Source organism: Eschrichtius robustus, chromosome 19 (assembly GCF_028021215.1).
Source record: "Eschrichtius robustus isolate mEscRob2 chromosome 19, mEscRob2.pri, whole genome shotgun sequence".
NCBI classification, from domain to species: Eukaryota; Metazoa; Chordata; class Mammalia; order Artiodactyla; family Eschrichtiidae; genus Eschrichtius; species Eschrichtius robustus.
In genome coordinates this window covers 24,591,218-24,603,897 of record NC_090842.1, presented here as the reverse complement: position 1 = coordinate 24,603,897, position 12,680 = coordinate 24,591,218, and the positions used below count along the sequence as shown (strand labels likewise).

Below are 12,680 nucleotides of genomic sequence, written 5' to 3'. Positions count from 1 at the left end.
GTGAGAACTGGATTTATTCAGATATATAAGACACTCAACAGAAGTTTGTTGAATGACTGTTTATTCTATTTTCCAAGTACTGCTTGTTTGAAAAGTATAAATATACTTGAGACATAACCCCTTTTCTCAGATCTCATAATTTAATGGGAGTGGTAAAACAATAAATAGAAAGTGAAATTATATTATGGAGCCCAGAGGCTGACCACAGAAGATTTCTTTTGTATAAGTGAATGCCTCATCTCATTCTCGAAGCAACATAGAGTTAAGTGAGAACCAAGAAAAATGGAATCAGGGTCAATGTCAGCCAAAGAAGAGAGGTAAGTTACCAAAGCCTGTGGAGGAAAAATGTAAATAGAGAGAGGTAGACACAGGACATACACAGCATAGCATAATGGTAAAGAGCAGATGCTCTAACATCAGGCAGAACTGGATGTGCATTCCTGGTTTACCCTACACATATATATGTATATATGTGAGCCTCTTTGGGTAAGTTACTTATTTTCTCCTTCTACAGATGAGAACAATGAAGGCTTTGAGAACATTGCTCATTCCCTCAGAGGAGCACTGTGAGGTTGGAATGAGACAATAATAAGTGTAAAGCATGTAATGCCACATTCCCTAGCACTTGAGTGGCCGGTAAGTGTTTGCAACACTCAACTGAAAGGCATAGAGTGACAAGAAATGAATTGAATGTTGATTACCATAGAATCTATAATTCTTGTTAGCTTTGGACTAAGATACTTATAACACAAAAATAAACCTCTACTCTAAGAGTTCTCAGTCATTTCTTCCTAAACACTGCTGGAGGAGGTGCCACTGTCCATTTGATACTCAGTATAGCAGTTTGAATATTGCCTTATTGGCTGTGTCACCTTTTCCAAATTATTTAAGTTTTCACTCCTTCTCCTTTTAAAACAGGAATAATGTTGGTGTCTCATTTATTAAGTTGTTCTGAAGACTTAATGAATCAGATGTATGTAAAGCACGTATAGTTTAAAAGATATTGATATCTACATATTCACAATCGATAGAAGCAATGTTCCAGATATGGTTCTGATTTCCTCATTTCCTAGACTAGGCTTCTCCAATTTAAGGAGTCTGTCAATAATATAAAAACAGAAATAAAAGTAAAATGTTTATATATATATATATATATATATATATACACACACACACACACACACACATACATACACACATAATTAAAGTCCTACCAATGTTAAAAGAAAGACAAAAGAAAACATGGTCCAAAACCTAAGAAAATAGGTTCAAAGAAAAGCAAGCTTATCAGATTTATTGCAGTGCAGGACTAGATACTATGATCCATTAGGAAGAAAATTTGGCTTTTGAGTTTCACAATCTGGGTCTGAACTGAGGTTTTATTCCTATGAGCTATGTGATATTAGTACATACTTAAGCTCTCTGAGCCTCCTTTAAATGTTTTTTAAAGAAGACATGAAAATACCCACCGTTCAGGATGCTTGTGAAGATTAACTACAATAGTACATGAGAAATGTGCTCTATCTTTTTAACAGAATTTGCATCTAGATGGTCACAAAGTCTGTTTCTCCATTAGAATTACTATCACTGCCCAGAGAGGGGTGGTAGGTGGCATGATGCTCACACCTCAATCAGTCCTGCCAAAAAGTCAATTTCATTTTGAACCTAGATGCATGATAAAAGACAGGGATTCAAGTTTATCCATGCGGATATGTCACCACTCTTACCCCTAAAGCTTACCTAAACTCATAAGCGATGTGAATCTCTGGGAGCATCCTTACTCAAAGGTCAGCTGTGAAGGCTAAGTTTATTTAAGAGTTAAGAGCAGAAACTTGAAGAGGAATACTACCTTCTGTAGGAATTCCAAATTCAAGGAGTCATCGGCAAAGGCTGAGAGATTAGCTTCAAGGAAAATAGCTATTCCAAGACACTGAGGACAAATTAGAAACAACCAGCTGGTGTGAATCAAGAGAAATATGTTGCTAAAAGGTGGTGGAGCCAGCTGCTTACAGAGAACTAGACGTTCTAACAGCTTTCTCAGGCATGGTGATTTTACGTGTGTGTATGTATGTGTGTGTGGGGGGGGGTGTTTCATTATTTCCTCCTATTTTTTTTTTTTAATCCTTTGGAAAACTGTAGAATGAATGGCTGTAAAATGTGAAAAGAAACGTGGCTGAATCAAAGGATGCTTTGTGATTTCCCTTCATTTTAATAAATCACAGGCAGAATGGATTTTAACATCTTCAAAATCAGAGTACCTGTTAAAGGACTCTAAAAAATTTGAGACCACGGCCCTACTTTAAAGCTTCTGCCACCCACTGTGAACCCCTAAGATCCCACATGTACACACACACACACACACACACACACACACACACACACACACGGAAGCTGAATCATCCTCGTGCACTAAGACCTGCTCCCATGTTTTGGAGATTACAAGGCTTTCTTGATAGTGGTACTTTTGCTTCTTAAGATTTATCCAAAAAATGAACAACCGCACAAAAAGTCTCAACAAGACTGGGAACTCTTTTTTTCTTTTTTTTTTTAACATCTTTATTGGAGTATAACTGCTTTACAATGGTGTTTCAGTTTCTGCTCTTTAACAAAGTGAATCAGCTATACGTATACATATATCCCCATATCTCCTCCCTCTTGCGTCTCCCTCCCACCCTCCTTATCCCACCAGGCTAGGTGGACACAAAGAACCTAGCTAATCTCCCAGTGCTATGCAGCTGCTTCCCACTAGCTATGTATTTTACATTTGATAGTGTATACATGTCCATGCTACTCTCTCCCTTCGTCCCAGCTTACCCTTCCCCCTCCCCGTGTCCTCAAGTCCATTTTCTAGGTCTGCGTCCCTATTCCTGTCCTGCCCCTAGGTTCTTCAGAACCTTTGTTTTTTTTTTAGATTCCATATATATGTGTTAGCATACAGTATTTTTCTCTTTCTGAATTACTTCATTCTGTATGACAGTCTCTAGGTCCATCCACCTCACTACAAATAACTCGATTTCATTTCTTTTTATGGCTGAGTAATATTCTATTGTATATACATGCCACATCTTCTTTATCCATTCATCTGTCGATGGACACTTAGGTTGCTTCCATGTCCTGGCTATTGTAAATAGAGCTGCAATGATCATTGTGGTACATGACTCTTTTTGAATTATGGTTTTCTCAGGGTATATGCCCAGGAGTGGGATTGCTAGATCGTATGGTAGTTCTATTTTTAGTTTTTTAAGGAACCTCCATACAGTTCTCCATAGTGGCTGTATCAATTTACATTCCTACCAACAGTGCAAGAGGGTTCCCTCTTCTCCACACCCTCTCCAGCATTTATTGTTTGTAGATTTTTTGATGATGGCCATTCTGACCGGTGTGAGGTGATACCTCACTGTAGTTTTGATTTGCATTTCTCTAATGATTAGTGATATTGAGCATCCTTTCATGTGTTTGCTGGCAATCTGTATATCTTCTTTGGAGAAATGTGTATTTAGGTCTTCTCCCCATTTTTGGATTGGGTTGTTTGTTTTTTTGATATTGAGCTGCATGAGCTGCTTGTATATTTTGGAGATTAATCCTTTGTCAGTTACTTCGTTTGCAAATATTTTCTCCCATTCTGAGGTTTGTCTTTTCATCTCGTTTATGGTTTCCTTTGCTGTGCAAAAGCTTTTAAGTTTCATTAGGTCCCATTTGTTTACTTTTGTTTTTATTTCCATTTCTCTAGGAGGTGGGTCAAAAAGGATCTCGCTGTGATTTATGTCATAGAGTGTTCTGCCTATGTTTTCCTCTAAGAGTTTTATAGTGTCTGGCCTTACACTTAGGTCTTTAGTCCATTTTGAGTTTACTTTTGTGTATGGTGTTAGGGAGTACTCTAATTTCATTCTTTTACATGTAACTGTCCAGTTTTCCCAGCACCACTTACTGTAGAGCCTGTCTTTTCTCCATTGTATATTCTTGCCTCCTTTATCAAAGATAAGGTGACCACATGTGCGTGGGTTTATCTCTGGGCTTTCTACCCTATTCCATTGATCTAGATTTCTGTTTTTGTGTCAGTACCATAGTGTCTTGATTACTGTAGCTTTGCAGAATAGTCTGAAGTCAGGGAGCCTGGTTCCTCCAGCTCCATTTTTCTTTTCCAAGATGTGCTTTGGCTATCCGGGGTCTTTTCTATTTCCATACAAATTGTGAAATTTTTTATTCTACTTCTGTGAAAAATACAAGAGGTAGTTTGATAGGGATTGCATTGAATCTGTAGATTGCTTTGGGTAGCAGAGTCATTTTCACAATGTTGATTCTTCCAATCCAAGAACATGGTATCTCTCCATCTCTTTGTATAACTTTAATTTCCTTCATCAGTGTCTTACAGTTTTCTGCATACTGGTCTTTTTTCTCCTTAGGTAGGTTTATTCCTAGATATTTTATTATTTTTGTTGCAATGGTAAGTGGGAGTGTTTCCTTAATTTCTCTTTCAGATTTTTCATCATTAGTGTATAGAAATGCAAGAGATTTCTGTGCATTCATTTTGTATCCTGCTACTTTACCAAATTCATTGATTAGCTCTAGGAGTTTTCCGGTAGTATCTTTAGGATTCTCTATGTATAGTATCATGTCATCTGCAAAGAGTGACAGTTTTACTTCTTCTTTTCCGATTTGGATTCCTTTTATTTCTTTTTCTTCTCTGATTACTGTGGCTAAAACTTCCAAAACTATGTTGAATAATAATACAGGTGAGAGTGGTCAACCTTGTCTTGTTCCTGACCTTAGTTAAAATGGTTTCAGTTTTTCACCATTGAGAAACATGTTGCCTGTGAGTTTGCCATATATGACCTTTATTATGTTGAGGTAAGTTCCCTCTATGCCTACTTTCTGGAGGGTTTTTATCATAAATGGGTGTTGAATTTTGTCGAAAGCTTTTTCTGCATCTATTGAGATGACCATATGGTTTTTCTCCTTCAATTTGTTAATATGGTGTATCACATTGATTGATTTGCATATTTTGAAGAATCCTTGCATTCCTGGGATAAACCCCACTTGATCATGGTGTATGATCCTTTTAATGTGCTGTTGGATTCTGTTTGCTAGTATTTTGTTCAGGATTTTCGCATCTATGTTCATCAGTGATATTGGTCTGTAGTTTTCTTTTTTTGTGACATCTTTGTCTGGTGTTGGTATCAGGGTGATGGTGGCCTCATAGAATGAGTTTAGGAGTGTTCCTCCCTCTGCTATATTTTGGAAGAGTTTGAGAAGGATAGGTGTTAGCTCTTCTCTAAATGTTTGATAGAATTCGGCTGTGAAGCCTTCTGGTCCTGGGCTTTTGTTTGTTGGAAGATTTTTAATCACAGTTTTAATTTCAGTGCTTGCAACTGGTCTGTTTATATTTTCTATTTCTTCCTGGTTCAGTCTCGGCAGGTTGTGCATTTCTAAGAATCTGTCCATTTATTCCAGGTTGTCCATTTTCTTGGCATATAGATTCTTGTAGTAATCTCTCATGATCCTTTGTATTTCTGCAGAGTCAGTAGTTACTTCTCCACTTTCATTTCTAATTATATCGATTTGAGTCTTCTCCCTTTTTTTCTCGATGAGTCTGGCTAATGGTTTATCAATTTTGTTTATTTTCTCAAAGAACCAGCTTTTAGTTTTATTGATCTTTGCTATCGTTTCTTTCATTTCTTTTTCATTTATTTCTAATATGACCTTTATGCTTTCTTTCCTTCCGCTAACTTTGGGGTTTTTTTGTTCTTCTTTCTCTAATTGCTTTAGGTGTAAGGTGTTGTTGTTTATTTGAGATGTTTCTTGTTTCTTGAGGTAGGATTGTATTGCTATAAACTTCCCTCTTAGAACTGCTTTTGCTGCATCACATAGGTTTTGGGTCATCGTGTTTTCATTGCCATTTGCTTCTAGGTATTTTTTTATTTCCTTTTTTATTTCTTCAGTGATCTCTTGGTTATTTAGTAGCATATTATTTAGCCTCCATGTGTTTGTATTTTTTACAGATTTTTTCCTGTAATTGATATCTAGTCTCATAGCATTGTGGTTAGAAAAGATACCTGATTCAATTTCAGTTTTCTTAAATTTACCAAGGCTTGATTTTTGACCCAAGATATAATCTATCCTGGAGAATGTTCCATGAGCACTTGAGAAGAAAGTGTATTCTGTTGTTTTTGGATTGAATGTCCTATAAATACCAACTAAGTCCATCTTGTTTAATGTATCATTTAAAGCTTGTGTTTCCTTATTTATTTTCATTTTGGATGATCCATCCATTGGTGAAAGTGGAGTGTTTAAGTCCCCTACTATTATTGTGTTACTGTCGATTTCCCCTTTTATGGCTTTTAGCATTTGCCTTATGTCTTGAGGTGCTCCTATGTTGGGTGCATAAATATTTACAATTGTTATATCTTCTTCTTGGATTGATCCCTTGATCATTATGTAGTGTCCTCCTTTGTCTCTTGTATTAGTCTTTATTTTAAAGTCTATTTTGTCTGATATGAGAATTGCTACTCCAGCTTTCTTTTGAATTCCATTTGCATGGAATACCTTTTTCCATCCCCTCACTTTCAGTCCATATGTGTCCCTAGGTCTGAAGTGGGTCTCTTGTAGACAGCATATATATGGGTCTTTTTTTTTTATCCGTTAGGCCAGTCTATGTCTTTTGGTTGGAGCATTTAATCCATTTACATTTAAGGTAGTTATTGATATGTATGTTACTATTACCATTTTCTTAATTGTTTTGGGTTTGTTATTGTAGGTCTTTTCCTTCTCTTGTGTTTCCTGCCTAGAGAAGTTCCTTTAGCATTTGTTGTAAAGTTTGTTTGGTGGTGCTGAACTGTATTAGCCTTTGCTTGTCTGTAAAGGTTTTAATTTCTCCATCAAATCTTAAATGACATCCTTGCTGGGTAGAGTAATCTTGGTTGTAGGTCTTCCCCTTTCATCACTTTAAACAAGTCCTGCCACACCCTTCTGGCTTGCAGAGTTTCTGCTGAAAGATCAGGTGTTAACCTTATGGGGGTTCCCTTGTATGTTATTTGCTGCTTTTTCCTTGCTGCTTTTAATAATTTTTCCTTGTCTTTAATTTTTGATAGTTTGATTAATATGTGTCTTGGTGTGTTTCTCCTTGCATTTATCCTGTATGGGACTCTTTGTGCTTCCTGGACTTGATTATTTCCTTTCCCATGTTAGGGAAGTTTTCAACTATAAACTCTTCAAATATTTTCTCAGACCCTTTCTTTTTCTCTTCTTCTTCTGGGACCCCTATAATTCGAATGTTGGTGCGTTTAATGTTGTCCCAGAGGTCTCTGAGACTGTCCTCAATTCTTCTCGTTCTTTTTCTTTATTCTGCTCTGTGGTAGTTATTTCCACTATTTAATCTTCCAGTTCACTTATCCGTTCTTCTGCCTCAGTTATTCTGCTATTAATTCCTTCTAGAGAATTTTTAATTTCATTTATTGTGTTGTTCATCATTGTCTGTTTGCTCTTTTAGTTCTTCTAGGTCCTGGTTAAACATTTCTTGTATTTTCTCCATTCTATTTCCAAGATTTTGGATCATTACTATCATTATAGTACTAATGCACATTATAGTACTGTAATATAATTTAGTACATTATAGTACTAAATCATTACTATGATCCACAGTTTTATTACTATAAACATAGTATATAGTACTATCATTACTATGATCCACAGGATTTTGGATTTTGTCTCTTGCTGCACCAACGGAGTCAGAGCACCGGGACCGCGGGCTTGGAGCAGAACTTTTCGGATTGTTTTAAGAAAATGGCAGAGAAACCAGACATGGGGGAAATCGCCAGCTTCGATAAGGCCAAGCTGAAGAAGACGGAGACGTAGGAGAACACCCTGGCGACCAAAGACACCATTGAGAAGGAGAAGCAAGCGAAGTGAAATTTCCTAAGAACCTGGAGTATTCTCCACCCCCGTCATCTTGGAGACCCTAGTCGTGATGTGGAGGAAGAGCCACCTGCAAGATGGACACGAGCGACAACCTGCACTGTGAACCCGGGCACTCCATGTCGATGCCACTGGCCTGTGGGTCTCTGAAGGGACCCTCCAATCGAACTGCCAAATTCTCCAGTTTGCCCTGGGATATTATAGAAAATTATTTGTATGATTAATGAAAATAAAACACACTTCGTGGCAAAAAAACAAAACTAAATTATATTTAGTACATTATAGTACTAAATATAATTTAGTATTTTTTATAGTAATAAATCCTGTGGATCATAGTAATGAGAGTACTATGTACTATGTATTTTCCAAGATTTTGGATCATTACTCTACTATCATTACTCTGAATTCTTTTTGAGGTAGACTGCCTACTTCCGCTTCATTTGTTTGGTCTGGTGGGTTTTTACCTTGCTCCTTCATCTGCTGCATATTCTCTGTCTTCTCATTTTGCTTAACTTACTGTGTTTGGGGTCTCCTTTTCTCAGGCTGCAGGTGCATAGTTCCCATTGTTTTTGGTGTCTGCCCCCAGTGGGTAAGGCTGGTTCAGTGGGTTGTGTAGGCTTCCTGGTGGCAGGGACTGGTGCCTGTGTTCTGGTGGATGAGGCTGGATCTTGTCTTTCTGGTGGGCAGGTCCAAGTCCGGTGGTGTGTTGTGGGGTGTCTGTGAACTCAGTATGATTTTAGGCAGCCTCTCTGCTAATGGGTGGGGTTGTGTTCCTGTCTTGCTAGTTGTTTGGCATGGGGAGTCCAGCATTGGAGCTTGCTGGCCGTTGGGTGGAACTGGGTCTTAGTGTTGAGACATAGATCTCTGGGAGAGCTCCCGCCGATTGCTATTACTTGGGGCCAGGAGGTCTCTGGTGGTCCAATGTCCTGAACTTGGCTCTCCCACCTCAGAGGCTCAGGCCTGACACCAGGCTGGAGCACCAAGACCCTGTCAGCCACACAGCTCAGATAGTAAAAAAATTTTTTTTAATTATTAAAATAAAAAAATAAAAGAATAATAGTAAAAAAAAAAAAAAAAAAAGAAGAGAGCAACCAAACCAATAAACAAATCCACCAATGATACCAAGCACTAAAAACTAAGATAAAAATAAAAATAGAAACAAATCAGTCGCAGACAGCAAACCCCAAGTCTACAGTTGCTCCCAAAGTCCACCGCCTCAATTTTGGGATGATTCGTTGTCTATTCAGGTATTCCACAGATGCAGGGTACATCAAGTTGATTGTGGGGATTTAATCCACTGTTGAGGTTGCATGGAGAAATTTCCTTTTCTCTTCTTTGTTTGCACAGCTCCTGGGGTTCAGCTTTGGTTTTGGCCCCTCCTCTGCATGTAGGTCACCCTCAGGCATCTGTTTCCCGCCCAGACAGGAGGGGGTTAAAGCAGTGGCTGATTAGGGGGCTCTTGCTCATTCAGGCCAGGGGGAGGGAGGGGTACAGAATGTGGGGCGAGCCTGAAGCAGCAGAGGCTGATGTGACGTTACAAGAGCCTCAGGCGTGCTGTGTGTTCTCCCAAGGAACTTGTCCCTGGATCACAGGACCCTGGCAGTGGCAGGCTGCATAGGCTCCCAGGGGGGTGTGGATAGTGACCTGTGCTTGCACACAGGATTCTTGGTGGCTGCAGCAGCAGTGTTAGCATTTCATGTCTGTATCCGGGGTCTGAGCTTATAGCTGCGGCTCACGCCCGTCTCTGGAGCTCGTTTAGGCAGTACTCTGAATCCCCTCTCCTCCTGCACTCTGAAACAATGGTCTCTTGCCTCTTAGGCAGCTCCAGAATTTTTCCCGGACTCCTTCGCTGCTAGCTGTGGCGCACTAGCCCCCTTCAGGCTGTGTTCACGCAGCCAACCCCAGTCCTCTCCCTGGGATCTGACCTCTGAAGCCCGAGCCTCAGCTCCCAGCCCCCCCGCCCGCCCCAGTGGGTGAGCAGACAAGCCTCTCAGGTTTGCCCTCCGCACCCCTGTTGCTGCACTCTCCTCCGTGGCTTGAAGCTTCCCCCCTCCAACCCGCCCAGCGCCAGTGAAGGGGCTTCCTAGTGTGTGGAAACTTTTCCTCCTTCACAGCTCCCTCCCAGAGGTGCAGGTCCCCTCCCTATTCTTTTGTCTCTGTTTTTTTCTTTTGCCCTACCCAGGTACGTGGGGATTTTCTTGCCTTTTGGGAAGTCTAAGGTCTTCTGCCAGTGTTCAGTAGGTGTTCTGTAGGAGTTGTTCCACATTTAGATGTATTGTTGATGTATTTGTGGGGAGGAAGATGATCTCCACGTCTTACTCCTCCGCCATCTAGAAGGTCCCCCTCTTTTTTATTTCTAAGTGAAAAGTATATCTATAGGAAATTGTGGAAACCATAAGAATTGAAGATCGTGTACTGCATGGTGCCTAGCAAAATTCTAAAGAAAGCATTGCTTTTAATACCTTTATTTACAGTGTTTCTGGAGAGGATATTTAGAAAAAAAATAAAATACATAAATTTTAGAATCAGGCATGTCAGGACTTGAGTTCAATTTCCAACAGCTGGTGCCTGCTCAAACTTCTATTTTCTCCTTTGAAGTAGGTAGGTAGGAACACACTTACTTAGTAAATTAGGAAGCTGAGGTTTGAAAGGTACACTATCTGGTATACAGTAATTGTGCAGGACATATAGTTTTGTTCCACCTTTTCCCCTTGTACATGTTAACCCTCTTGACCCTGAAAACAAGATGGAATTTAGAAAGAACAAAGATTATTCTGAAGTTCAATGCCACTGAATGACTTGTCCAAGGAGGCACAGCTCATAAATAAATACCTGCAGATTCTAGATCTCCGCCTTTTGGCCTCTTAATAAATATTTGCTAAGCTGAACGACAGTGTTGTTCTTCTTCTCTTGGCTGGTGGAAAACAATCTTTTTGTAAAAAAATATTTATTTACTTTATTTATTTTTATTTTTGGCTGTGTCGGGTCATAGCTGTGGCACATGGGCTCAGTAGTTGCGGGGCTTAGATGCCCCATGAGGCATGTGGGATCTTAGTTCCCCGACCAGGGATCGAACCCATGTCCCCTGCACTGGAAGGCACATTCTCAACCACTGGACCACCAGGGAAATCCCGAAACACAATGTTATGTAAAGAATTCAGAGAGGAGAAGAGAAGTAATTGAGGATCTAGTAATTGAGGATCTGGAATCAGACTGTAGGTAACTAAAGTTGACCAAATCTGGTTATCTGGTTCCCAGGTAAGAGGTCAATTCTCCTATTTACTGACTGGAATGTTCCAAAGTGATTGAAGCAGTGTCTCTACTAATTTACCAAGTACTCTTTTGCTGATGGGTCTAAAACAGGTCTTTGTTTCTTAAACCCAAGAATTTCAAGATTGCTCAAAAACAGTATCACAAACATTATCAAAACAACTCCAAACCATTATTTATTTCCCATACATGAATGCTATTGTAGATCTTATTTCTAAATTGAAGTATATTTCACTTTAGGTTTGGGTATGATTATTATTACAATGATTATGAGGAAATAAGGCAAATATGACTTTTCTATAAGGTATTGAGTTTTTAAAAAAATATCTAAACAGTTTGAATAAAAACTGTATTAAATGTGTCAAGGAAAAGGCTGATCATTCCCCAAAAATGTATTTTTGTAACTGTACCATTCAATCTTTCGTACTTTTCAGTCATACAGAGTCATACAAACATATCTTGAGTCCCTATTATTTTCCAGAGGAGTTACACACAGAGATGATGAATAAAACGTGACCCCTTCCTTCAAGAAATTCTCATTCTAGGTTGAATTCTCTCCTCCTGGAATATATGAGTCAATGGAAAACAAAAATGGAATAGAGTTCATGTTTTGGGTAGTGTAAATCTGAGAGAAATTATACTACATTTTTTTCTCTAAATGAAGTAACACTCCTTTTCAGACTTAATACATGGATATGCTTTTTTCCCTTCATTCTACATATTTGTTTAAATTCTTTCTTAGAAAAGCTTCATTCATTACTCTAGAGTATTGTAAATTATGTCTAAGATTAAAATAAATGTCAAACAGTGTTAAAACTGTATTTAAATTTCAGCAAGGAATTGCTATTGGCCAACTTACAAGGCTGTTGTGGCTCTGTTCTCAAATAATAGATGCCACAAGGAAATGAAAATAATCCAAGGACATGTGCATTTGATGGAGTTCATATTACAGTGAGACAGTCAGGCAAACTATGTGGTTGAGAGCACAGGGACTCCTGATCATGCATAGCTAACCAGCATGCCCTCCCTGTCCATACTTCTGTCCTAGTTAGCTAGCCATTAAGAATCCCACTTTGGGGACTTCCCAGGTGGCGCAGTGGTTAAGAATTCACCTGCCAATGCAGGGGATACGGGTTCGAGTCCTGGTCCGGGAAGATCCCACGGAACAACTAAGCCCGTGCGCCACAACTACTGAAGCCTGCGCTCCTAGAGCCCGTGCTCTGCAGCAAGAGAAGCCACCGCAACGAGAAGCCCGCACACTGCAATGAAGAGTAGCCCCTGCTCACTGCAACTAGAGAAAGCCTGCGGGCAGCAACGAAGATCCAATGCAGCCAAAAATAAATAAATAAATAAATAAATAAATAAATAAATAAATAAATAAATAAATAAATTTATTTTAAAAAGAATCCCACTTTGATAATGGCAACACAACGAGAAAAACCACATGTAAATCAATCAGTTGGTAATTACCAACTGAACTTCATTTAATGACACCAAAT

General features: G+C 39.1%; 1 protein-coding gene and 1 pseudogene across 4 annotated transcripts in view; one reads left to right on the top strand and one right to left on the bottom strand.

Moving 5' to 3' along the window:
- The window catches only part of CDH8 (cadherin 8), a 370,300-nt gene that overhangs the window by 273,640 nt on the left and 83,980 nt on the right, over window positions 1-12,680 (bottom strand). The gene's annotated exons all lie outside the window — the stretch shown is intronic.
- Window positions 7,780-8,145, top strand: LOC137752610 (thymosin beta-10-like; annotated as a pseudogene).